Source organism: Somniosus microcephalus, chromosome 3 (genome assembly GCF_052327205.1).
Source record: "Somniosus microcephalus isolate GS21.2 chromosome 3, FLI_Smic_1.0, whole genome shotgun sequence".
NCBI classification, from domain to species: domain Eukaryota; kingdom Metazoa; phylum Chordata; class Chondrichthyes; order Squaliformes; family Somniosidae; genus Somniosus; species Somniosus microcephalus.
Genome location: NC_140989.1, coordinates 167,917,921 through 167,945,673, shown reverse-complemented (window position 1 = coordinate 167,945,673; position 27,753 = coordinate 167,917,921).

The following is a 27,753-nucleotide window of genomic DNA, read 5'->3' as shown; positions in this document are numbered from 1 at the left end:
GGTGATGGATAGTCAGAGTGTAAGTGATCTCAGTGATGTGATTGAATGAGTGATAACAGTGTAGTTGAACAACTCCAGGGACTTGAGCACATAAAGCTAGGCTGACACTCCAATGCAGTGCTGAGGGCGTGCTGCACTGTCGGAGGTTCCGTCTTTTGGATGATGCCTTGTCTGCCCTCTCAAGTAGACATAAAATATCCCATGGCACTATTTCGAAGAAGAGCAGGGGAGTTATCCCCGGTGTCCTGGCCAATATTAATCCCTCAACCAACATAACAAAAACAGATTATCTGGTCATTAGCACATTGCTGTTTGTGGGAGCTTGCTGTGCGCAATTTGGCTGCTGCGTTTTCCAAATTACAACAGTGACTACACTCCAAATGTACTTAATTGTTTGTAAAGTGCTTTTAGATGTCCAGTGGTCATGAATCGCGCTGTATAAATGCAAGTCTTTCTTTCATTCTTTCAATGATGTGTCTGGATGGGTAGTCATAGTATAGGTGATCTCAATGATATATTGAGATGAATAGTGATAGTGTAGGTGAGCTCAGTGATGTGACTGGATGGGTAGTAATAGTGTAGGTAAGCTCAGCAATGTGCCAGGATGGTTAGTGAATACCTAGATGAGATAAGTGATGTATCTGAAGGGAAGGAGACTGTAGGTGGCCTTGGTAATGTATTTGAACATTAGCTACAACACAGATGAGCTTAGCGCAGTGTCTAGGTGGTTAGTGACATTATAGATCAACTCAGTGATGTGTCTGGATGGACAGTAACAGTGTAAGTGATCTCAGTTATGTCACTGGATTGGTAGTAACCAGTCTGGAGATCTCAGAGATGAGTCTGAATGGGTAAACACAATGTAGATGCACTCAGTGATGTCTTTCGATGGGTAGTGACTGTTAAACATTTAAATGCAGCCAACCTCATTTCTTCCATTTTTTACAATGACATGCTTCATTTAAGCAGGAGACACATTTAAAAAAATGTGTTTATGGGATGTGGGTGTCACTGGCAAGGCCAGCATTTATTGCCCATCCCTAATTGCCCTTGAGAAGGTGGTGGTGAGTGTCTTCTTGAAACGCTGCAGTCCGTGTGGTGAAGGTACTCCCACAGTGCTGTTAGGAAGGGAGTTCCAGGAGTTTGACCAAGCGACGATGAAGGATTGGCGACATGCTTCTAAGTCAGGATGGTGCGTGACTTGGAGGGGAATTTGGAGGTGGTGGTGTTCCCATGCACCTGCTGCTCTTGTCCTTCTAGGTGGAAGAGGTCGCGGGTTTGGGAGGTGCTGCCAAAGAAGCCTTGGCGAGTTGCTGCAGTGCATCTTGTAGATGGTACACACTGCAGTCACGGTACGCCGGTGGTGGAGGGAGTGAATGTTTAAGGTGGTAGATGGGGTGCCAGTCAAGCTGGCTGCTTTGTCCTGGATGATGTCGCGCTTCTTGAGTGTTGGTGGAGCTGCACTCATCCAGACAAGTGGAGAGTATTACTTCACACTCCTGACTTGGGCCTTGTAGATGGTGGAAAGGCTTTGGGGAATCCGGAGGTGAGACACTCGCCACAGAACACCTAGCCTCTGACCTGCTCTTGTTGCCACAGTATTTATGTGGCTGATCCAGTTAAGTTTTTAGTCAATGGTGACCCCCAGGATGTTGATGGTGGGGGATTCTGCGATGGTAATGCTGTTGAATGTCAAGGGGCAGTGGTTAGACTCTCGCTTGTTGGAGATAGTCATTGCCTGGCACTTGTGAGATGTGAAAGTTACCTGCCACTTATCAGCCCAAGCCTGAACGTCGTCCAGGTCTTGTTGCATGCGGGCATGGTCTGCTTCATTATCTGAGGAGTTGTGAATGGCACTGAACACTGCAGTCATCAGCGAACATCCCCATTTCTGACCTTATGTTGGAGGGAAGGTCATTGGTGAAGCAGCTGAAGATGGTTGGGCATAGGACACTGCCCTGAGGAACTCCTGCAGCAATAACCTTGGGCTGTGATGATTGACCTTCAAGAACAGAGTTTATTCATATACAGCACAGGTGATTAATCTATACCAAACACAGAGGATGGCTTTTGGTCTTTAGTTCTATCTTTCAAGCAATCCAAAGAACTGTTGAAAACCATGCTCATTTATACATGTTAGTTTGCCTACATCAAAGGTACATGTCACAGATAAGACCTCATGATGTACCTGCTCCTGAATCCTTTGACAACAGCCTGTTCACATAAACAGTTGTAGCTGTTTACTTCAAAGATACTTCTTTCAAACAAGACTTCCTGCTTAATTGTTCTCAAATCCTTTGAAGACTAGGATTAATAACCGTTATCTTTCTATACTATAGTTAATGTATCTCTCTATCTATGTTTATTATGCTAGCAACTAAAGTTATGCCTTAATCACTCATGGTTGATGTCAAAACTGTCACTTATTTCCTTGCACAAGATCTTCTTGTCTCAGACACTAAAAGCAGAATCTGAGCCATGTCTTCTTCTCATGGCACGTTGAATCCATCCAGTTTATCTCGGAAAGCCTGTTGCTCCAAGATACAAGGAAGTTTGATTAGTAATCCTTAACTTTTCCAGATGCCCAAAATATAACTCTCCAGGATGTCCAACATATCCACCACTTTTGATTTCTTCTAATGCCTTCTCGTATGGTGAAGTGAACGGCTAATACAGTATAATTCTGGTCCATGGGTACTGACCAATGTTTTAAACTGTCTCCCACCATTCATGGTTTTCATGGGTAGCTGTCCCCATTTCAACTTCAACGTTATGCTGTATCATATATAATGTCAGTCATTTAATGCTAAGGTTTTTAAACTACAGAAGTAATCCAAGAGAATTGTTTCTTTTACTAACTCTCGGCCTTAAATAGTCTCTTTTGATCCTCATGGGCTTATCATCTTATTAGCGTCACATACCTATCTCAAGCCATTTGCCTGACTACTTTAAGTTTCATTTGGTTAATAGTACACACCATGATACAGATAAAGAAAACCATAATACACTGTACAGAAAGCTACAGTGTACCATATTATCAAGGTCATGGACTTAAAAGATTCTCCAGCTCTTCTTTTATTTTGTGGATATTTATGCTAATTATTATTTCCCATTGGCTTTCAGTCAACCCAATTTTCTCTCTATACAGATGTTGCCTGACCTGCTGAGTATTTCCAGCATCTTCTGTTTTTAGTCCTAATTTAAGTGTTAACTCCAAGGAACCCTACCCTGTATTTTGTCTGTCTTTACTTTAATCGTAATCCCGCTGAAAGGTACCATTGTGTTTAACTCTATATTGTTTCATTAATTAGTCAGTTTCTCTATGGAACATGTGTCAGAGCCTTGTTTAAAACATTTTCTCACTCTCCTGAGCCACATCAACCATTTTGTTGTGTGCGGTTGTCAAGTAACTGAGCATGTCTGTGACCCATTCTTCAGTGCATTTTCATCATGCATTTCCACATGCGCATTGCCTCATGCTCAACATATCACATTTGCACACACACCAGTATCCCAAGATCATACCACACTTGACATAGGATACAAGCCATTCCTGGGCTTTTAAGTTAGCTTTTCAAAAGATCGAATGTCTTTGCTTATCTCCCCCTGCATGGTCCCAGTGATGTATTGGTATGTATAGTAACATTGCAGGTGATCTCAGTGATGTGTCTGTATTGACAATAATAGTGTAGGTGATCTCAGTGATGTGTCTGGATGGATACGAAGAGTATATGTGATTTTAGTGATGTATTTGTATGGATAATAACAGTGTTGGTGATTTCAGTGAAGTATTGGGATAGATAGCACCAGTTCAGCTGATCTCAGTGAAGTGCCTGGTGGAATAGTAACAGTGTGAGTGATCTCAATGATATATCAGGTTGGATAATAACTGCGTGGTGATCTCAGCGATATAGCTGGATGGGTAGTGACAGTGTCGGTGATCTCAGAAATGTGTCTGGTTGGTTACTAATAGTGTGGGTGATCTCAGTGGTATGTCGGGATGGATAGTAACAGTGTAGTTGAGCTTGTTAAAGAAAGGATGTTCTTACTTCTAAGTTAACATTCACAACATTATGGTAGATATTTACAGATTTATTAAGCATATAATAATAACTATTATTGACAATAATTAAGCATACACTTAACAGCATCTATAAGTTTTTAACCTGGAGAATTAACAACAAAATGGACGAGTAATCAGGCCTCAATGAATTCAGAGGTCTCTCTTCCTGCAACAACTCTTTTCTATCATTTTTTCCCAATCCTTTGATGTTTTAATATTACCCATTGTTCCTTTCATGTCTTTCATTCCCCCGTCAATGACTTACACATCCTGAGTGATCCGTCAATCAAATCCTTCGGGCGAAGTCAGTTAAAGACCATCAAAGGTGTTCGAACACTCGTGTGCATTTGTTACCTTTCCATCACCCTCGGCCACATTCATTTCGACAGATGTTGCCTTCCTTCAATGTGAGGTTACTCACTTTGGTAGGAAGAATAGAAAAGCAGAATTGTTTTTTAATGGTGTGAAACTATTAAATGTTGGTGTTCAGGGAGTTTTAGGTGTCCTTGTACAGGAAACACAGAGAATTAGCATGCAGGTACAGCAAGCAATAAGGAAGGCAAATGGCATGTTGCCATTATTGCAAGGGGGTTGGAGTTACTATCGAACCCCATACATCACTGAGATCACCCACACTATTACTATCCATCCCCATACATCACTGAGATCACCCACACTGTTACTATCCATCCCCATACATCACTGAGATCACCCACACTGTTACTATTGAACCCCATACATCACTGAGATCACCCACACTGTTACTATCCATCCCCATACATCACTGAGACCACCCACACTGTTACTATCCATCCCCATACATTACTGAGATCACCCACACTGTTACTATCCATCCCCATACATCACTGAGATCACACACACTGTTACTATCCATCCCCATACATCACTGAGATCACCCACACTGTTACTATCCATCCCCATACATCACTGAGATCACCCACACTATTACTATCCATCCCCATACATCACTGAGATCACCCACACTGTTACTATCCATTCCCATACATCACTGAGATCACCCACACTGTTACTATCCATTCCCATACATCACTGAGATCACCCACACTGTTACTATCCATTCCCATACACCACTGAGATCACACACACTGTTACTATCCATTCCCATACACCACTGAGATCACCCACAGTGTTACTATCCATCCTCATACATCACTGAGATTGTTAGCGAAGTGTTAATCAATGGGACTGCTATTAATTTCTCAGTATATTAATTTAACTGTGTCCTGTAATATTTCAATTGGAACTGATCACACAAGCAGTTTGATTATTCCTTTGATATGGGCAGATCAAGTAAGAAGATCTTGTGAGGCATGAAGGTTGCAGGGAATGTGATCTTGTAGATTATTCGTCTCTTAACCATATAAGGACACAGGAGAGATAGGGTTAGGTGTCTGTAAAGTTGAAGATCTTTGTACTGATACATAAATGACTGTAAGTAAAGGCCTCGCTGGAACATAACATAAAAACATAAGAATTAGGAGCAGGAGTAGGTCATACAGCCTCTCAAGCCTGCTTTGCCATTCAATAAGATCATGGCTGATCTTCAACCTCAACTCCACTTTCTCACCCGATCCCTTAATTCCCCAGTGTCCAAAAATCTATCTATCTCAGCTTTAAATAATCAACGGTTCAGCATCCACAGCCTTTTGGAGTAGAGATTTCCAAATATTCACAAACCTCTGAGTGAAAAAATTCCTCCTTATCTCAGTCCTAAATGGCGACCCCTTATCCTGAGCCTGTGCCCCCTAGGTCTAGTCTTTCCAGCCATGGGAAACAACCTCTCAACATCTACCCTGTCAATCCCCTCAGAATCTTATAGGTTTCAATGAGTTCACCTCACATTCTTCTAAACTCCAGAGAGTATAGTCCCAATCTACTGCTTCTCTCCTGATAGGACAACCCTCTCATCCCAGGAATTAATCTAGTGAACCTTCGTTGCACCACCTCCAAGGCCTGTATTTCCTTTCTCAGATAAGGAGACCAAAACTGTGCACAGTACACCAGGTGTGGTCTCACCAAGGCCCTGTACAATTGTAGCAAGACTTCTTTACTCTTGTACCCCGACCCCCCTGCAATAATGGCCAACATGCCATTTGCCTTCCTTATTGCTTGCTGTACCTGCATGCTAGCTTTCTGTGTTTCCTGTACGAGGACACCTAAAACTCCCTGAACACCAACATTTAATAGTTTCTCACCATTAAAAAACAATTCTGCTTTTCTATTCTTCCTACTAAAGTGAGTAACCTCACATTGAAGGAAGGCAACATCTGTTGAAAGGAATGTGGCCGAGGGTGATGGAAAAGTAATAAATGCACACGAGTGTTCGAACACCTTTGATGGTCTGTAACTGACTTCGTCCGAAGGATTTGATTGACGGATCACTCAGGATGTGTAAGTCATTGACGGGGGAATGAAAGACATGAAAGGAACAATGGGTAATATTAAAACATCAAAGGATTGGGAAAAACAATATAAAAGAGTGGTTGCAGGAAGAGAGACCTCTGAATTCATTGAGGCCTGATTACTCATCCATTTTGTTGTTAATTCTCCAGGTTAAAAACTTATAGATGCTGTTAAGTGTATGCTTAATTATTGTCAATAATAGTTATTATCATACGCTTAATAAATCTGTGAATATCTACTGTAATGTTGTGAATGTTATTATTTTGCGGAGTAACTTATAAGTAAGAACATCCTTCCTTTAACAAGCTCAACTACACTGTTAGTTTCCATCCAGACACACCACTGAGATCACCTACGCTATTAGTAACCAACCAGGCACATTTCTAAGATCACCGACACTGTCACTAATCATCCAGCTATATCGCTGAGATCACCACGCAGTTATTATCCAACCTGATCTATCATTGAGATCACTCACACTGTTACTATTCCTCCAGACACTTCACTGAGATCAGCTGAACTGGTGCTATCCATCCCGATAAATCACTGAAATCACCTACACTGTTATTATCCATGCAAATACATCACTAAAGTCACATATACTCTTCGTATCCATCCAGACACATCACTGAGATCACCTACACTATTATTATCCATCCAGACACATCACTGAGATCACGTACAACGTTATTATCCATACCAATCCATCACTGGGACCATGCAGGGGGAGATAAGCAAAGACATTCGATCTTTTGAAAAGCTAACTTAAAAGCCCAGGAATGGCTTGTATCTTATGTCAAGTGTGGTATGATCCTGGGATACTGGTGTGTGTGCAAATGTGATATGTTGTGCATGAGGCAATGAGCATGCGGAAATGCATAATGAAGATGCACTGAAGAACTGGTGACAGACATGCATAGTTACTTGACAACCACACGCAACAAAATGGTTGATGTGGCTCAGGAGAGTGAGAAAATGCTTTAAACAAGGCACTGACACATGTTCCATAGAGAAACTGACTAATTAATGAAACAATATAGAGTTAAACACAATGTTACCTTTCAGAGGGATTGCGATTAAAGTAACTGTAGTGTATGTACCCGTCTACCTTTAAGAGAACTATTGTATGTAACCGTTTACCTTTAAGAGAACTATTTTAGGTGTGGCACTACTTTGTTTGGCTTCTGTATACGGTAATACCGACGGTGACCACACCAATATATAAGTGTTGTGCCAGGAGTTATTGGGCAGATTCGCCCTGACCTTCGAATAGTAAAGTCCTGTTTTAAGTTACTCTTGGAGTCTGTGTATTAATTAACTAAACAACCCACAGACTTTACAGTGGCGACGAGTCCGATCGTACCCTGCGGCAACAATAATTCCGAAGCAGTTAACGAGCGTCGAGAAGAGGCAACCGCCCTCGTCATTCTGCTGGGAGAAAACTCGAGTCTGCAGAGCTGGAAAGGAGGAAGAATTCAGAGACAAAGACTTCCATCAGCAACAGGCACTGACTGTCCCTTCTGCCACGGTGAGGAGTGAGCCGATCAGCATGAGAAGCAAGGCGGCCACGGTGACTGTGAGTAAGGGAAAAGTAAAAAGAATAACCGGAGGATAAGGGCGGTGCACTCGACCACGGTTGAGGGGGAAAGGAGCCGGACAGAAGTCGGGCCCAGAGGCGCTGAGACTGGGGCAGCGTGGAGCAAGGAAGCCGCGGTACAGACAGGCTGGGGACGCAACGGCGTCGTGAGACAGCTAGACCGCGACCGGCGAAAAAGGCCGGGCAGCGACCGAAGCCACGAAGCGCTGCGACCGGGAGCGTAGGCGCGGGAAGGTATAAAAACTCAGCCGCAGCCGGGGAGGGAAGCACCGGACTGCGAGACGGCTGGGAGAGGCGTTTGGGAGCCGAGCGAGCGGGAGAGGCAGAGCCGACCAAGGGAGACTGCGCGAGAGCCAGTCCAGCGGCTGAAACTGTTCTCCGTCAACGGGGTGTACCCAGCGCCGGTAGAGCCAAGAGAGCGGGAGAGAGACCGAGCCAGAGCAAGGGGAACTGAGCGAGAGCCAGCCCAGCGGCTGAACTTGTTCGCCATCAATGGGGTGTACCCAGCGCCGGTTGCCTTGCCGAGAAAAGGGAAAGCACTGAAGCCGACGCGCAGGCTGTGAATCTGAAAGCCAGCGGCCGTCGCCTGTGGGGGAAAGTGTACCCCTCCCACTAGGGAAGAAACGCGGGAAGCCGCCATTAGGCGGGGAAGAAGACAGAAGCGGGAAACCGCCATTGAAGTGGGCGGGGAGAGAAGATAAGCGCGGGAAACCGCCATTTTCGCGGGAAAACCGCCATCTTAGAAAAAAAAAATAAGTTAAAGAAATAATTCGGGGTGTTATCAGAAAGAGAGGAAGATGCCTAAGCGTGGTAACATCAACAATTTTAATGCCGAGGTAGAAGACTGGGCCGCGTACGTGGAACGCATCGAGATCTATTGTGAGGCCAATAAAATAGAAGAAGATGACAAAGCTATAACCTTGCTAAACTCGTTGGGCGCGAAGACATACGGGCTCTTGAAGCATCTACTATCACCAGCTAAACCGGCGGATCAGACTTTCGATGATATTGTGGCTGTTCTGAAGGATCACTTGAACCCCACACCGTTGATGTTGGCGGAACGATTCAAATTCTATGCGAGAACGCAACGGAAAGACGAAAGCAATGCAGAATACTTGGTCGAACTGCGTAGACTAGCGAAATACTGCCAGTTTGGAGGGAATCTGACAGAGGCATTGCGAGACAAGTTCGTGTGCGGGTTGGCAAAGGAAGGAACGCAAAAGCGACTACTCGAAGAGAACGACCTTACACTTGACAGGGCTGTCCTTATTGCAGCATCACACGAAGCCGCAGCGAAGGGAACTGCAGAAATGCAGCTAAAGACAGCAGCACTAAGTGTGGATCAAATTACCTCGACAACAACAAAATGCTATCGTTGTGGGAAGACAACACACGACCAGAACCAATGCTGGTTTAAGAACCAGGAATGTAGGAAATGTGGCAAACTGGGTCACATAGCTAAGGTATGCCGGTCAGGGAAGAAGACCAACAACCAAAGGACCAACAACCAAAGGAAGCCATCACAGGAAAAGTACAACAAGGTACACAAGGTGGCTGAGAAGAGTTCAGACGAACAGAATTCAGACTCAGACCCAAACGGCCAGGAGCTGGGTAGTCTGAGAATTCACAATGTGAGTAAGGAAGCTGACCTACAAACTATCTGGGTCATGCTAAAAATAGCTGGAATCCAAGTGAAAATGGAGTTGGACACTGGATCAGCTCTATCTGTCATAAATCGAAGGGATTACCATCGGCTATTCTCACATATACCCTTAAGAGATACCAAGTTCGTATTGCAGACATACACGGGGCATAAAGTATACCCCATGGGAAAGATAAGAGTCAAAGTGAGAGATAGGGGTAAAGAACACCCAAGAATGAACTTATACGTACTACATGAGGGAGGACCACCACTTCTAGGACGGGAGTGGATCAAGAAAATAGACATGGAATGGCACTATCTAAAAGCCATAACGAGTGAGGACTCAGTGCAGACAATCAGCTCAGATTCTGAAACGGATGATGATAAGACCAACCCAAATATGAAAGACAAGGCTGAAATGGACTTGCCGACGAAGGTTGGAAAAACGAAGGCATGCATAAAGGCTTATGCTCCAGAGAAGAACAAAGTTTCAGAACAGAACTCCACTGAACAACGACAACCTAGTTTGACAGAAAATTCTGAGCCTGTTCAAGTTAGGGACATGTCCATGACGGAAGAACACCGAGCTCGGACTCAAACTTATTTCAAATTACGACAACAATTAGAACAATTGAGTTACCGTCTCGTACAAGAGATGAAAACAATGAAAAAGTTCTATGACACCGAATGGGAGAATCTGGGAAGACAACAGAAGCAGCTAGCTCAAGCAGAGAGCAACCAGAGAGCCATCGTGACCAATTACCGATCACATCTCCCTTATGCTGTTCAGGAGTTAGAATATTTGCAGGAAGAAGCAAATGAAGAGGAATCTTCAGGAAGCCAGGATTTTATTCCAGTTCTTCTCTACGACTCCTTACAAGCAGAGTGTGAGAAGTTGAAAGAACAGTATGAACAGGCCCAGGCTACAATTCTGGAAGGGGTTAACTCGGCAACCTCCGAAAAGCTAGTTTCAGTGGAAGCATATGAGCAACTGAAGGTTGAACATGAGCAAGAAGTCCAAAGGCTGCAGGAAATTCTTGATGAGCTCAAGGCCAAGACAGACTCATCGGTAGAAGTTCCATCCATAGATGAGAAATTAGAGGTGAAAGACATGGCAGAACATGAAAGACAAGATGTACAAGAACTCATAAAAATATTAAAGGAAACCCAAGACAAATATGGGGTGGCAATGACCGAGATTCAACAATTTGAAGAACAGATTCAACTGGGAATCCGTTCAGTGGAAGAAAAGGGAACTGTAAGAAACACAGAGACTGTAAGAATGGCCTCTGAACATGAGCTAGAGAGCATCAAGGCGTAACTTCTCCGAGCGCTGGAAGCCAAAGTACAAGAGGAAAAGAAGGTGAAAGCATTGGAGGAAAAGGTGGATGAAATGGAGAAGACTCTGACCCACAGTGTTCCCGTGGAAGAGTTAACGGTCAGCCAACTCCTTCATATGCTGAAGGACAAGACTCTACAATGGGAACAATCTGAACACGAGCTTCAATCTTCAAAGGGAAGGAGTTCGGAGCTCTCAAAAGTTATGGAAATAGCTGAGGTTGCAACACAGATTTTACAGGGATGCCAAAAGTACGCTGAATCACGTCAATGTGAACAGCAGAATGTTGAAACAGCTGCTCCAGTAGAAGGATTGAATAGCCTGATCAATCAATCCCCGAGGGAAGGGGAAGTATTGAAATCACAAACGAGGTCATTAGTGAAGGATTTGCAGGAAACCCAGGAAGAGCGGGATGAATATGAACGCATGAAGAAGTCTCTTCAGGAAAGATGTCTGGGGAGGGAACAACAGTCGGCTAACGTCCAGTTGGGTACGGAAGAAGTAGCAGGCCCTCTCGCTAGACTAGCTCAGGACGACACCGAATATTACCATGACCTGTTGAGTGACACGGAATATTACGGTGACTTGGTCTGCCCAGCTTGTGATGAAAACTCCCAAAGTGCAAAAATCAGGATGAAGCACTTAAAGTCTAAGGAACATAGGGAGATGGTGGCGCTACAGCTGGCAGCGGATAAGGGAGCCCCGAGAGTCTCCAAGAAGCAGAAAAGAAAAAGACGAAGCAGAAGACGATAACCATCTAAATCATTATCACTTCTATCAGATCATGCACGTGGGCCCCACGAAGGGGGCCAAATCAGTTGGAAAGTAGGAAAAATTACCAAGGCAGTCCAGCTGTTTGTAAAAGTCAGCACTGCTGGTTCAGCAGGACGGAAGTTCAAGCTGTTAAGCCAAGGGAAAGACTATTGGATGAGTCACGCTAGAAATGTGAACCGGCTACACCACAGAGATGTTGTTCGGACCGAGTCAAGACCAGAGACTGAATCTGTGAACTGTTCCCGCAGAGACTGAATCTGTGAACTGTTTCCCGCAGAGACTATATCTGTGAATTGTTTTACATGAAGTTGATTATATGTTATGTTTAATGGGGAATAAGTATGTTGTAAGCTAAAAAGGGAGGATTGTAGTGTATGTACCCGTCTACTTTTAAGAGAACTATTGTATGTAACCGTACACCTTTAAGAGAACTATTTTAGGTGTGGCACTACTTTGTTTGGCTTCTGTATACGGTAATACCGACGGTGACCACACCAGTATATAAGTGTTGTGCCAGGAGTTATTGGGCAGATTCGCCCTGACCTTCGAATAGTAAAGTCCTGTTTTAAGTTACTCTTGGAGTCTGTGTATTAATTAACTAAACAACCCACAGACTTTACAGTAACGAGAGACAAAATACAGGGTAGGGTTCCTTGGAGTTAACACTGAAATTAGGAATAAAACAAAAGATGCTGGAAATACTCAGCAGGTTAGGCAACATCTGTATAGAGAGAAAATTGGGTTGACTGAAAGCCAATGGGAAATAATAATTAGCAAAAATATCCACAAAATAAAAGAAGAGCTGGAGAATCTTTTAAGTCCATGACCTTGATAATATGGTACACTGTAGCTTTCTGTACAATGTATTATGGTTTTCTTTATCTGTATCATGGTGTGTACTATTAACCAAATGAAACTTAAAGTAGTCAAGCAAATGGCTTGAGATAGGTATGTGATGCTAATAAGATGATAAGCCCATGAGGATCAAAAGAGACTATTTAAGGCCGAGAGTTAGTAAAAGAAACAATTCTCTTGGATTACTTCTGTAGTTTAAAAACCTTAGCATTAAATGACTGACAGTATATATGATACAGCATAACGTTGAAGTTGAAATGGGGACAGCTACCCATAGAAACCATGAATGGTGGGAGACAGTTTAAAACATTGGTCAGTACCCATGGACCAGAATTATACTGTATTAGCCGTTCACTTCACCATACGAGAAGGCATTAGAAGAAATCAAAAGTGGTGGATATGTTGGACATCCTGGAGAGTTATATGTTGGGCATCTGGAAAAGTTAAGGATTACGAATCAAACTTCCTTGTATCTTGGAGCAACAGGCTTTCCGAGATAAACTGGATGGATTCAACGTGCCATGAGAAGAAGGCATGGCTCAGATTCTGCTTTTAGGGTCTGAGACAAGAAGATCTTGTGCAAGGAAATAAGTGACAGTTTTGACATCAACCATGAGTGATTAAGGTATAACTTTAGTTGCTAGCATAATAAACATAGATAGAGAGATACATTAACTATAGTATAGAAAGATAACGGTTAGTAATCCTAGTCTTCAAAGGATTCGAGAACAGTTAAGCAGGAAGTCTTGTTTGAAGGAAGTATCTTTGAAGTAAACAGCTACAACTGTTTATGTGAACAGACTGTTGTCAAAGGATTCAGGAGCAGATACATCATCAGGTCTTATCTGTGACATGTACCTTTGATGGAGGCAAACTAAGGTGTATAAATGAGCATGGTTCTCAACAGTTCTTTGGATGACTTGACAGATAGAACTAGAGATCAAAAGCCATCCTCTATGTAAGGTATAGATTGATCACCTGTGCTGTATATGAATAAATTCTGTTCTTGGAGGTCAGTGATCACAGCCCCAGGATATTGCTGCAGGTGTTCCTCAGGGCAGTATCCTAGGCCCAACCATCTTCAGCTGCTTCTATGACCTCCCCTCCAACATAAGGTCAGAAATGGGGATGTTCACTGAAGACTGCACAGTGCTCAGCGCCATTCACAACTCCTCAGATAAAGAAGCAGTCCATGCCAGTATGCAACAAGACCTGGACGACGTTCAGGTATGGGCTGATAAGTTGCAGGTAACATTCACGCCACAGAAGTGCCAGGCAATGACTATCTCCAACAAGCGAGAGTTTAACCACCGCCCTTTGACATTCAACGGCATTACCATCGCTGATTCCCCCACCATCAACATCCTGGGGGTCACCATTGACCAGAAACTTAACTGGACCAGCCACAGAAATACTGATGCAACAAGTGCAGGTCAGAGTCTGGGTATTCTGTGGCGAGTGTCTCACCTCCTTACTCCCCAAAGCCTTTCCACCATCTACAAGGCACAAGTAAGCAGTGTGATGGAATACTCTCCACTTGCCTGGATGAGTGCAGTTCCAATAACACTCAAGAAGCTCGACACCATCCAAGACAAAGCAGCCTGCTTGATTGGCACCCCATCCACCACCTTACACACTCACTCCCTGGCTGCAGTGTGTACCATCTACAAGATGCACTGCAGCAACTCACCAAGGCTTCTTCTGCAGCACCTCCCAAACCCGTGACCTCTTCCACCTAGAAGGCAAGGGCAGCAGGCGCATGGGAATCCCACCACCTCCACATTCCCCTCCAAGTCACACACCATCCTGACTTAGAAGTATATCGCCGATCCTTCATCGTCGCTGGATTAAAATCCTGGAACTCCCTCCCTAACAGCACTGTGGGAGAACCTTCACCACACAGACTGCAGCGGTCCAAGAAGGTGGCTCACCACCACCTTCTCAAGGGCAATTAGGGATGGGCAATAAATGCTGGCCTTGCCAGCGACGCCCACATTCCATAAAGAATTTAAAAAAAAATTAAATTGTAGATCGTGCCATCTTTTGGATGACACATTAAACTGAGGCCTCGTCTGCCCTCTCAGGTGGACGTGAAACATCCCCATGGCACTATTTTGATAAAGAGCAAGGGAGTTCTCCCTAGTGTTCTGGCCAATGCTTAACACTCAACAATCATCATTAAAACAGATTATCTGGTCATTATCACTTTACTGTTTGTGTTACAAATTACATAAGAACATAAGAAGTAGGAGCAGCAGTAGACCATTTGGCCCCTCGAGCATTCAATAATATCATGGCTGATCTTCTACCTCATCTCCACTTTCCTGAACTATCCCCATATCCCTTGATTCCCTTACTATCTAAGAATCTATCAATCTCTGCCTTGAATATACTCAAGGACTGAGCCTCCATAGCCCTCTTGGGTACAGAATTCCAAAGGTTCACCAGCCTCTGAGTGAAGAAATTTCTCCTCTTCTCTGTCCTAAATGGCCAACCCCTTATTCTGAGACTGAGACCCTTGGCTCTAGACTCCCCAGCCAGGGGAAACATCCTCCCTTCACCTACCCTTTAACACTCTGTAAGAATTTTGTATGTTTCAATGAGATCACCTCTCATTCTTCTAACCTAGAAAATATAGGCTTAGTCTACTCAATCTCTCCTCATAGGACAATCCCCACATCCGAGGAATCAATCTGGTGACCCACCCCACTTCCTGTAAGGACTCTATTCCATTCTTCCAGTTTCTCCATTGTAAGGGGTCAGCTTTGCCTCTGACTCCTGAGCAGTTCGAATCGCTCCCACTCCCTTGGTTCTAGACCTTGGACTTATTTGGGGGTTGTAATCAAATTGCAGCAGACAACTGAGTTGGTGAAAAGAACTTGGATTTTATTTGAGACAAGAAAATATACACAACACAACAATCTTATCACTCTAAAAGGGGGAGCACTTTGGAATATACGAGAGAGAATAACAATAGACAGAATACTTCACCCCTCCCGATCCCACTACACTAACTAAGTTGGACTCCAGAGGACCAGGGATAATGCTCACCAAAACGAGGTATTTTTGACAGTTGTAGAGGTTCGCGATTTCGGGGTTCTCTAGGTGTGGCGGTTGGGGCCTGCCATACCCCGGACGTGGTAGAAGACTTCACCTGCATTGCTGTTTCAGTCTCCGCGTGTCTGCTGATGTGGTCGAGTCCGTATTGGACCTATCGGGTAAGTGCCCAATTTCTTTTGGTCAGAAATAGGGCCTAGAGTCTTTTCATCAAAATCTTACCCAGGGGTAAGTCAGAATAGTTTGTAGAGTGGAAACAAGCTTGCGAATCTTCGTTTTCTTCCAGGTTGGTTTCTTGTCGGTCGCGGTGGCCCAATATTACCTAGTTGCTGGTAATATTTTTGGTTGTTTGTTTCTTGGGGCCTTTGGTTGCTGCGATTCCTCTTTCCTTTCATTCTCCTTCCGTTGTCCTTCCGTTTCTCCGATTGTTTCAACTGAACAAGCAGGCCTCAATTATACCGTTTGAGGCCTTGCTTATCTGCCCGCCAAATCTTCTCTGGCCCATTGTCATTTTTGGCGGGCTCATTAACATTAATAGTTTTGAATTCTTTAATGGGTTTTGAGCTGGTCCCATCTATTTTTAAATGATTTAAGTTGGTGTGAACTAGTTTCGGGATGGTCCATCAAAACCTAAATTGGCTTTAAATGACTGTTTAATCTTTGGTCCGTTTAGTAAGATTTGTATTTTCCTGCTGGGGTCAGGGTTCCTTTTGTTGGTCAGTGGCATGTACTGCATCATGCATACTCTTGGATGGCTCTAATTTTTGGGCAGGAACTGCTCTTCCGTAGGCCTATTGTCATTATGTAAAATGACCGAGACAGCCCAGAACGTTCCCAGACAGTTTGGCTTATGCCAATACCCAAACTGCTTGTTTTACAGAGGCCCATCACAACCCCTTTGTCACAGCCGTCCACAGGCCTGGATATGCCTTTTTTTAAATAGCCAAAATCCTGGGGTTTTGACTTTAAGTAACTTATAGGCCCAATATTCTTTAAACAGTCCAAAAATCTCTTCTTTGGGGTAATCTTCTTGGTTTGGGGAATCTGCAGATTTTTGCAAACCTTACACCGTCTCCGCTGCATCTGCTCTGATGATGCCGCCTTCCATAACAGTGCTTCCGTTATCTCTTCATCTTTCCTCAACCGAGGATTCCCCTCTACTGTGGTTGACATGGCCCTTGACAGTGTCCGTTCTATTTCCCGCTTTTCTGCTCTCACCCCTACCCCTCGCTCCCAGAACCACGATAGGGTGCCCCTTGTCCTCACCTTTCACCCCACCAGCCTCCACATTTAACAGATCATCCTCTGCCATTTCCGCCACCTCCAGGGTGATCCCACCACCAAACACATCGAACCCTCACCTCCCCTTTCAGCATTCTGAAGGGACGGCTCCCTCTGTGACATCCTGGTCCACTCCTCTTTCACCCCCAATACTCCTTCCCCTTCGCACCTTCCCGTGCAAGCGCAGGAGATGCAACACATGCCCTTTTACATCCTCCCTTCCCACTGTCCGGGGCCCAAACAGTCCTTCCAGGTGAAACAGCAATTTACTTGTACTTCTTGCAATTTTGTATACTGAATTCGCTGCTCACAAAATGGTCTCATCTGCATTGGAGAGACCAAACGCAGATTGGGTAACTGCTCTGCGGAACATCTCCATTCAGTCCGTAAGGGTGACCCCGAGCTTCCGGTCGCCTGTCACTTTAATTCTCTGCTCCACTCCCACTCTGACCTCTCCGTTCTCAGCCTCTTACACTGTTCCAATGAAGCTCAATGTAAGCTCGAGGAACAGCACCTCATCTTTTGATTCGGCACTTTACAGCCTTCTGGACTCAACATCGAGTTCAACAATTTCAGGCCATAACCTCTGCCCCTATCTTTTTTTTCCCACTCATTTTCTCTCTCTCACATGGCAGCTGTCGATCATTCTGCCAGTACCATTTACACTTCATCTAGAGCCATCTTTTGTTTCTTATCTTGTCCCATTACCATCTCCTTTTGCCTTGCACCATCATCCCTTTTGTCTTAGGGCTAAAAATTCGGTGGCGCCGCGTTTGGGGCGCCAAGCTCACCTGGGCGCCGGAATTTGCGCTCCGGGCGGAGCTGCTTGCGCCCTCCCGATATTCAGTTTCAGCGCTCCAAACGGAAGCGGGGCACTGCTCAAGGTGCCCCGCGTCCCGCTTGGGGCGCTCAAACTGAATATCGCAGCGCTATGTGCCGCAGCGCCACATGCTGTGGCACGGCGCGCTGCGGTACTGCAGGCCTTCCTCCCCTTCTTAAGGGGGAGGGGCCTGCACCAGCACGATCACCGATCACGAGTGCCGGCAAAAGAGCCTGGCACCGAGGAGAAGTGCTGGGCTCGCGGGACACAGCCGGCACTGCCTGGGGGGGGGGGTTCAGGAGGCCGGGGAGGGCGGCGCGATGAAGTGCTGGCAGGTGGCCACTGAAAAAAATGGCCACCCCGCACCTCCCCCTTAAGTAGCGACAGTAGCGCCACAGGTAGGCCCCCCTGAACCGGTCGCGAATTACAACCGGCGTTGCAGTGGGGGGTGCGACCCAATATTGCGCTCGGGGCGGTAGCGGGGTGTTGCGCACACCGATGACATCATCGGTGGTGGCGCAGCGCTACAGACTAACGCCGCCATTAGCGCCCCGCTAAATATCACGGGAGGCGTGGCCAGTGGCACTAAAGCCACTGAGTGCCCTCTTTAGGCGCTAACTGTTGGCGCAGCCCACCGAATTTCTGGGCCTTAATCTCTCCTGCCTTCCATTCTATCACAGACCTTCCCTTTTTTTCTGTGCTCCCCTCTCCCCTTGCTTTGCCCCTACACTTGCTTAAAAACCTGTTCCATCTCCAGCTTTTTCCAGTTCTGACGAAGGGTCATCGACCGGAAATGTTAACTCTGTTTCTCTCTCCAAAGATGGTGTCTGACCTGCAGAGTATTTCCAGCATTTTCTGTTTTTATTTCTGGTGAACCTTCGTTGCACTCCCTCAATGGCATGTGTATCCATCCTTAGGTAAGGAAACCAAAACTGTACACAATACTCCAGGTGTGGTCTCACCAAGGCACTATAACATTGCAGTAAGACATCTTTACTCTTGTACTCAAATCCTTTTGTAATAAAGGCCAACATACCATTTGATTTTCTAATTGCTTGCTGTACCTGCATATTAATTTTCAGCGATTCGTGTACAAGGACGCCCAGGTCCCTCTGAACACCAACATTTCCCAATCTCTCACCATTTAAAAAATACTCTTATTGTCTATTTTTCCTACCAAAGTGGATAACTTTACATTTCTCCACATTATATTCCATTTGCTATGTTCTTGACCACTTGCTTAGCCTGTCTATATCCCCTTGCAGCCTCTTTGCATCCTGCCTAGATTTCTATCATCAGCCAACTGTTGTTACAGTGCTAGAGAGAGAGGATGTCCTGGTGGGGTCAAGGGCAGGATCTATATGGCTAGAGTTAAGAAATAATAGAGGTGCCATTACACTACTAGGTGTATTCTATAGACCACCAACTAGTGAGAAAAATATGCAGGGACATTAAAGAGAGATGCAAGAACGATAGAGTAGTGATAATGGGGGACTACAACTACCTAATATAGACTGGGATAGTAATAGTGTAAAGGGCAGAGAGGGGGAAGAATTTCTGAAGTGTGTTCAGGAGAACATTCTTGATCAGTACGTTTCTGGCCCAACGAGGAAGGAGGCATTGCTGGATCTGGTCCTGGGGAATGAAGTTGGCCAAGTGGAGCAAGTGTCAGTAGGTGAACATTTAGGGAACAGTGATCAGAGTATCATAAGGTTTAGATTAGCTATAGAAAAGGACAGGGAGCAATCTAAAGTAAAAATACTTAATTGGAGGAGGCCAATTTCAATGGGATGAGAACTGATCTGGCCCGGGTAAATTGGAATCAAAGATTGGCAGGCAAAACTGTAGTGGAACAATGGTCTGTCTTTAAAGAGGGAATAGTTCAGGTACAGTCGACGTACATTCCCACTAGGGGGAAAGGCAGGGCAACTAAAGTCAGAGCTCCCTGGATGGCAAAAGAGATAGAGAGTAAGATGAAGCAGAAAAAGAGCACATATGACAGATGTCAGGTCGAGAATGTTAAGTCTGTGTGTCCCAGTTATGCTTATTATAAATCACTGGACACAGACAACAAGAATAACTTTAACAGGTCTTTACTATTCGGAGGTCAGGGCTGAACTGCCCAGCAAATCCCTGCACAACATTTATATACCGGTGTGGTCACCACCGGTATTACAGTATACAGCAGCCAAGAGAAAGTAGTACATCTCTTAAGGTAGTTCTCTTAAGGTGGAACAGGTTACATACACCACAATCCTCCCTTTTTAGCTTAACAGTGTATATCCCCATTTAACATAACATAATAACATATATATATATACAACTTCATGCAAAACAGTTCAAAGATTCAGTCTCTGAGGAGGCCTCCTGATCCGAGTTGGATAACGCCTTTCAGGGGTCTCTGATTCTCGTTGCTGGGGTGACTCATCTAGTTGATCTCTTATGGATTGGACATCATCATCAGGTACATTCACTTCTGAGGTAGATGCTTCAGGTTCACTAACTTCTTCCACGGTAGTCTCTGCCGTAACCATGGGTTCGACCCTTGTTCTCGATTCTACCAGTTGGTCAGCATGACGTCGTATTACATTTTCACCAATATCTACCATGTACATCAGGGGTCCTTGTCTGGCCCGAATTGTTCCAGATTGCCATTTCTAATTTTTATAGTCCCGGGCTAACACTGGTTGTCCTATTTCGAAACTCCGAGTGGTCTTGTTATTTATATGCTGGAACTGTTTGTTTTCGACTTCCCTCCGCACATTTGGTTTTAACAAGTCCAACCTGGACCGCAACCTCCTGTTATAGAACATCATGGCAGGACTTTGGTTTGTCACTGCATGAGTGGCGTTTCGATATGCCAGTAGGAAATTGTCCACCTTGTGTTGTAGTGGAATCTGATCTTCGCTCATGGCCTTTATTGCTTTTTTGAACGTTTGTACAAATCTCTCGGCCAACCCGTTTGTAGCCGGATGATATGGGGCAGAGGTATAATGTTTCACCCCATTCTTCTTCATGAATTTCTGGAATTCTTCTGACATGAACTGCGGTCCGTTGTCTGAACATATTTGTTCTGGCAATCCATTTCTTGCAAATATCGTTCTTAACACCGCGATCGTCTTTTCCGAGGTAGTGGTAGTCATCTTAATCACTTCTGGCCATTTAGAATGTGCGTCCACCGCAATTAAAAACATGGAGTCCATGAATGGACCAGCAAAGTCAATATGTACACGTTGCCATGGGGTTGAAGGCCATTCCCATGGATGCAGCGGTGCAATCGGAGGTGCATTTTGAACTTTTTGGCACCCTGAGCAGCTTTTCGTCAGATCCTCTATCTGTTGGTCGATACCCGGCCACCACACATAAGCCCTAGCATGGCTTTTCATCTTGACTCCCCCCAGATGACCTTCATGCAGTTCCTTTAGAACTCTCTCTCTTAACTTAGGAGGAATAATCACCCTTGTTCCATACATCAATGTTCCTTGACAGACGGACAGCTGTTCTCGTCTTGCTGAGCATGCCGGTAACAGTGGATCACCATGTGCTGGCCATCCCTTCACTGTCAATTCGTAGACCCGGGACAGTGTCGGGTCATTCCTGGTTTCTCTTTCAATACTTGCATTGGTGACTGGTAAACATTCGATGATGGTCGAGTGAAATAACTCAACAGGGTCAACCGTCGGTGCCTCCTCCGCTGTAGGTAGTGGCAGGCGCGACAGCCCATCAGCATTACCATGCTGCTTTGTACCTTTGAATTCAATCTGATATTGATGTGCCCCTAGGAAAAGGGACCATCTCTGGAGCCTCTGTGCTGTCATCACCGAAACACCCTTCTTAGGGTTAAAAATGGATACCAACGGCTGGTGGTCTGTCAGTAGCGTAAACTTTTGGCCCTGCAGGTAATGATTAAACTTCTTTACTCCCCACACAAGGCTGAGAGCCTCCCTATCTATCTGAGCATAGTTGCGCTCAGTGGAGGTCAATGATCTGGATGCGAACGCGACTGGCCTCTCCAAGCCATTTGGCAACTTGTGTGAGAGTACTGCCCCAATACCATATGGAGAAGCATCACAAGCCAAACGAATAGGCAGCGTTGGGTTGAAGTGAGCCAACACTTCCTCTGAGGTGATCAATGCCTTGCTTTTGCGAAAGGCCCTCTTACAGTCCTCGCTCCACTTCCATGGTGCTCCCTTCTGCAAAAGAGCGTTCAGCGGGTGCAGCACCGTGGATAAATTTGGCAGAAACTTATGGTAATAGTTAATCAACCCTAGGAACGACCTCAACTGGGATACATTATCCGGAGCGGAAGCCTTCACAACAGCTTCGATCTTGTCAGGAGACTTATGAAGCCCCTCCTGGTCAATGACATGACCACAGTACGAGATCCGCTTCTGAAAGAACTCACATTTCTGGCGATTAACTCGAAGTCCATATTCTTTCAATCTGGTGAGCACCAGTTTCAAATTTGCAAGGTGTTCCTCATCATCATCTCCTGTAATCAGAATATCGTCCAGGTAACATTGTGTGCCTGGAATTCCCTGTAATACCTGCTCCATGGCCCTCTGCCAAATTGCTGGAGCCGATGCCACTCCAAAAACCAGTCTATTATACCGATACAAGCCTCTATGCGTGTTGATCGTGAGATACTGGCGTGACTCTTCCTCAACTTCCATCTGTAAGTACGCCTGCGCCAGGTCTATCTTGGTGAAGTGTTTCCCGCCAGACAACGAAGCGATGATATCCTCAATCTGTGGAAGCGGATATTGCACCGTGTGAAGCACCGGATTAACAGTGATCTTGAAATCTCCACAGATGCCAACCTTCCCCGGTTCCCCCGGCTTGTTGCTCGATGAACGCTTCATGACGGGAACAATGGGCGTGGCCCACTCACTCCAGTCCACCTTAGACAGTACTCCTGAATGTTCTAGCCCTTCCAGCTCAGCTTCCACAGCAGGTCGTATCGCATAAGGTACCGGTCTGGCTTTGAAAAATTTCGGGTTTGCATGTTCTTCAACCTTGATGTTTGCCGTAATTCCTCTCAGTGTTCCCAATCCCTGTTGGAACACCTCTTTAGCATCGTCCAATATTCTGGACAATCGTTTAGGTTTGACATCTTTTTTACCGGAATCTACCGTTAGTGCTTTTAAGGAATGCCAGTCCATATTTATTCTCCTGATCCACTCCCGTCCCAGTAGTGGTGGACCTCCCTCAGGTAGCACATATAAGTCCATTCCTCGGCTTTCTTTGCCCTTGTGGACCACCTTTACCTTTATCTTTCCGATGGGGTATATTCTTTGCCCCGTGTATGTTTTCAATACAATCTCCGTATCCCGTAGGGGAATATGTGGGAATAACCTTTTGTAGTCTTGCTTATTCATGACCGTCAATGCCGATCCAGTGTCCAATTCCATCTTCACTTGGACTCCTGCTATCTGAAGTGTGACCCAGATAGTTTGGAGGTCTGCTTCATTACCCACATTGTGTACTCTTAGACAACCCAGTTCCTTACTGCTGGAGTCTGAATCTGACTTCTGTTCATCCGAACTGTTCTCTGTCACCTTGTGTACCTTTCTGCACTTTTCCTGCGGTGACTTTTTGTTGCTGGTCTTCTTTCCTGACCGGCATACTTTAGCTATGTGACCAAGCCTGCCACATTTTCTGCATTCCTGATTTTTGAACCAGCACTGGTTCTGATCGTGCGTTGTCTTTCCACAACGATAACACTTTACTGCACCCAAGGCCATTTGATTGGTGCTGAGTTCCGATGACCTTAGCTGCATTTCCGCAGTGCCTCTCGCTGCAGCTTCGTGCGATGCTGCAATAGTGACAGCTTTATCAAGCGTAAGATCATTCTCCTCTAGCAGTTGCTTTTGTGTTCCTTCTTTTAACAATCCACACACAAATTTATCTCTCAGCGCATCTGCTAGTCCTGTTCCAAACTGACAGTACTTTGATAGCTTACGCAGTTCAATTAAGAATTCAGCGTTGCTTTCTTCTTTCAGCTGCGTTCTTCTGTAAAATTTAAATCGTTCCGCTATCAGCAGCGGCGTGGGGTTTAAATGATTTTTCAGGACAGTAACAATATTCGCGAAGGTCTGATCCGCCGGTTTATCTGGTGATACAAGGTGCTTCAATAGCCCGTACGTCTTCGCACCCATTGAGTTTAATAAGGTTAGTGCTTTCTTATCATCTGGTACCTCATTTGCTTTACAATAAACTTCCATGCGTTCTACATACGTGGTCCAATCTTCGACATCGCTATCAAAAGCATTGATGTTACCATGTTTAGGCATCCTTGCAAGTTTCTTTAAATTTTCTTTTTCCCAAAATGGCGGCTTCCCGCGCTTGGCGGTTTTTCCCGCGCTCGTCTTCTTCCCCCGCCGACTACAATGGCGGCTTCCCGCGTTTGCCTTCTTCCCCCGCTGTCTGCAATGGCGATTGACGTGCTGCTGCCGTTCTCGCCTCCCCAGCGGTTCTCAATTCCCCGACGCTGCTTTTTTGCTCCCCCGCGGTTCCCGTGGGCATTCACGCTTCCCCTGCTGTTGCGCCTCTCAGCCCCGCTTGCAGGCCGGTCCTTTACACCGGCTGCGGTTGAGTTCTCCGCGGTTCTCGTGGCCTTAACGCTGCCCCAGTCGCTGCGCCTCTCGGCCCCGATTGCAGCCCGGCCCTTTTCACCGGCCGCGGTCGAGTTCTCCGCCCTTTTTCCTCCGTTTTCCCTCCCCTACTCCACAGCCAATGCGGCTGACTTTCTGCTCATGTCGCTGATCGGCTTGCCCACCACCGTAGTAGAAGGGATGATCACTGCCTGTCGCTGATGGAGGGCTTCGTGGTCAGAATTTTTTTCTTTTTTTTTCGGTTTCTCGATGCCTCCCGTGCGATGTGGTGCTCAGCAGGATGATGAGGGTGGATGCCTCTTCTTGATGCCTGTTCTGAGGACGAAGCTGCCTTGGATGTAAAACTGCCGCAGGGTAAGATTGGACTCGTCGCCACTGTTGAGTCTGTGTGTCCCAGTTATGCTTATTATAAATCACTGGACACAGACAACAAGAATAACTTTAACAGGTTTTTACTCTTCAGAGGTCAGGGCTGAACTGCCCAGCAAATCATTACACAACGTTTATATACCGGTGTGGTCACCACCGGTATTACAGTATACAGCAGCCAAGAGAAAGTAGTACATCTCTTAAGGTAGTTCTCTTAAGGTGGAACAGGTTACATACACCACAGAGAATACATCTGAGAATCAGGCTAAATATAGAAAGTTCAGAGGAGAAGTGAAAAGGATAATAAGAGGGGCAAAGAGAGGGTATGAGAATAGAAGGCTGCTAACATAAAAGGTAATCCAAAAGTCTTCTATCGGCATATAAATAGTAAACGGGTAGTAAGAGGAGGGGTGGGGCCGATTAGGGACCAAAAAGGAGACCTACGCATGGAGGCAGAGGGTATGGCTGGGGTACTAAGTGAGTACTTTGCATCTGTCTTCACCAAGGAAGAAGATGCTGCCATAGACATAGTGAAGGATGAGGTGGAGGAGGGATAAAAACTGATAAAGAGGAGGTACTAGAAAGGCTGGCTGTACTTAAAGTAGATAAGTCACCAAGACCAGATGGGATGCATCCTAGGACACTGCGGGTAGTGAAGGAAGAAATCGCGGAGGTACTGGCCATAATCTTCAATCCTCCTTAGAAACAAGGGTGGTGCCAGAGTACTGGAGAATTGCAAATGTTACACCTTTGTTCAAAAAAAGAGTGTAAAGTTAAACCCAGCAACTACAGCCCAGTCAGTTTAACCTCAGTAGTGGGGAAGCTTTTAGAAACAATAATCAGGGACAAAATTAACAGTCACTTGGACAAGTGTGGATTAATTAAGGAAAGCCAGCATGGATTTGTTACAGGCAAATCGTGTTTAACCAACTTGATTGAGTATTCAGATGAGGTAACAGAGAGTGCTGATGAGAGCAATGCCGTTGACGTGGTGTACATGGAGTTCCAAAAGACGTTCGACAAAGTTCCACATAACAGCAAAGTTGAAGCCCATGGAATAAAAGGGACAGTGGCAGCTTGAATATGAAATTGGCTAAGTGACAGGAAACAGAGAGTAGCGGTGAACGGTTGTTTCTAGGACTGGAGGAAGGTATACAGTGGTGTTCCCCAGGGGTCGGTTCCAGGACCACTGCTTTTCCTGATATATATTAATGACCTGGATGTGGGTGTACAGGGCACAATTTCAAAATTTGCAGATGACACAAAACTTGGAAGTATAGTGAAAAGTGAAGAGGATAGTGATAGTCTTCAAGAGGACATAGACAGGCTGGTGGAATGTGCACACGTGACAGATGAAATTTAATGCAGAAATGTGCAAAGTGATACATTTTGGTAGAAAGAATGAAGTGAGGAAATATAAACTAAAGAGTACAATCCTAAAGCGGGTGAATGAACAGAGCAACCTAGGGGTATATATGCACAAATCGTTGAAGGTGTCGGGGCAGGTTGAGAAAGAAGTTAAAAAAGCTTACAGGATCCTGGGCTTCATGAATAGAGGTATAGGGCTTGATTTTGTTACTGGGGCAAGCTGGGGTCGTGTAATCCACTTTTCATGTTAGCCACCCGATTCTAAATCGATGTGGGAAAATGATGCGATTTTAACTTAAGTGGGCAATTGAGTTCCAGCGTGTGGGAACCCATGGCCCAATTAGATTTTTTAATCTGAAACTCGCCTCCAATTATGTCATCAATGCTGCAGCATTTAAGGTCTGCAACAAGCCTTGCTTCTTCTGCAGACTGACAACCTTTTGGCCTTTCATGTTAGAGGGACCTGGAGGCAGAATGACCAGCGAGAGACCTAAGTCTGCTCCCAGGTTTGATGATGTTGCCCTGCAAGCTTTAGTGGAGGGAGCAAGAGCACATAAAGAGGTGCTCTTCCCTTCCTCAGGGAGGAGGAAGCCTCCCCAGCAGACCGAGGCTGTGTGGATCCAGCTGGCCCAGGAGGTCAACTCTTTGTCGATAACCCGCAGAACCTGGCATCAGTGCAGGAAGAGGTTTCATGACTTTCTGCGCACTGGAAAAGTGAGTATGACTTTTCCATCACCCTCAATCTGATCCCCATTGCCTCTCCTCACCAGCACTCAGCTTTAGCAATCTCTTCCCCCACATCCCACTTGACACTGACATCTATGCACCCTTACCCATTCCCTCTCTCTCTATGGTCACATTCACCTAACTATTCGACTATGCAGCCCTCACACTCCCTATCACTGTGATACTATGAAAACAACTTACAACACACAGGGAGGGCCCTTGGTCTTGCCACCTCACTCCATCTTTGTCTCCTTCTAAGCATCTATGCTATGGATTCTCTGCACTCACTCCTTCATTCTCACTCAAACTCCACTTGTCTCCCTCATTGCAGGAAAAGAGAGCTCACAATAACAGGGAAAGAGCGAGGACAGGAGGAGGGCCACCCTCAGTAGCCCACCTCACCCCCCTGGGAGGATGCGGTCCTGGAGATCGTGGGAGTGGAGGACGATGTGCAAGTGGGGGACGGACAGACGGGTGCATCACACCAAGCTAGTGACAGAATAGTTTTCCATCTCTCTCATTGACATTGCATGAGTCGCTGATAATGATTCTGAAGCTCTAACAAATGGACTTATGATCATCTGCAATATGCAATGTGCATGTAACCTTGGCATCACATCTCTGACTCTTTCTTTTACTCCCCCACAGGACCATCGCAAGCACCCGTCCCCACTAGCCAGGAGGAAGAGCCTGAGCATTCAGACTTCACAGAGGAAGCTGCAACCTCTGAGGGCGCAGCGTCAGCAGAATTCAGTGCACCCAGCACCAGCGCAGACACTCACACCTCGGTGGGACCTTCGCGA